We start from the raw sequence: 834 nt of genomic DNA, 5'->3' as shown, positions 1-834 counted from the left end.
GTGAAAGGGACCGGAGGTGCTGCAGACGTGAAAGGGACCGGAGGTGCTGCAGAGGTGAAATGGACCGGAGGTGCTCCAGAGGTGAAATCAACAGGCTTTGGCACCATATTGGATCTGAGGGGTGAGAAGAGAGTGAGGAGTCCAGAATGACCCCAAGTTGTGAGCCTGAGGGACTGGGAGGTTGGGGGCACCCTCAACAGTGATAGGGAAAATGGGAGGGGGATGGTTTCGGACACAGGGGAAGTGTTGCCCTTTACAGTTGTTGCTTGTCCTGAGTGGAAGAAGTACTTACCCTGATATCTGGTATCAGCATGGTTTAGATCTCCAGTTTATCTTTGGAAAGTGTCATTAGGAGGAAAAACCAGACTCTGAAAGTGTATTATTGCGAGCCTCATGACAGTCTTTTCCATGGCTGGGGGCATGTAAGTGAAGTAAACTAAATCACGAGAGGAGTCCTAGGTTCCCCTCTTGTGGGGGTGGGGAGACAGCTCTGAGCCAGAGCCCTGCTGCCCACCCCCTCCTTACGGGCCACTGACCAGGGGTCCTCGGGGGCTGGGAAGGCGGAGTGGGGGACAGTGGGGCCCAGCACCGCTCGCCCTCCTCCCAAAGACCAGCCATTTTGTTTGCTGTTGCTCTTCTAGTTGCCATGACACCCCCTCTCTCCTGGAGGTGGACTTCTGGGCCTCATTAAAGCCGCGGTTTGCTCCCTCTGCCCGCTGCTTGGAGCAGTCGGCACTCACACACAAGGAGGAGACGGGCTTCAGCCTGCCTGCCTTCCCTTTTCTTGTCTTTGCCATCCTTTCCTTGCTTTCCTTTTCCTCCCCTCCCTCCCTC

The 834-nt window shown here is 55.6% G+C and overlaps 1 protein-coding gene across 3 annotated transcripts in view; it reads left to right on the top strand.

The window, feature by feature from the left end:
- Positions 1–834, top strand: part of CABIN1 (calcineurin binding protein 1) — a 107190-nt gene that overhangs the window by 94042 nt on the left and 12314 nt on the right. Inside the window, exon 35 of one of the 3 annotated variants that reach the window (XR_003567670.1) lies at positions 17–88. The exons of the other annotated variants lie outside the window; for them this stretch is intronic. The gene's annotated coding sequence lies outside the window, so the exon portion shown is untranslated. Of the gene's footprint in view, positions 1–16; positions 89–834 lie in introns of those variants that run through there. 3 annotated transcript variants of the gene reach the window in all.

This window comes from Vombatus ursinus, unplaced genomic scaffold (genome assembly GCF_900497805.2).
Source record: "Vombatus ursinus unplaced genomic scaffold, bare-nosed wombat genome assembly UNPS02015012.1, whole genome shotgun sequence".
NCBI lineage: Eukaryota > Metazoa > Chordata > Mammalia > Diprotodontia > Vombatidae > Vombatus > Vombatus ursinus.
Note: the sequence above shows the minus strand (reverse complement) of the source record. Positions and strands in the feature narration are given on the sequence as shown.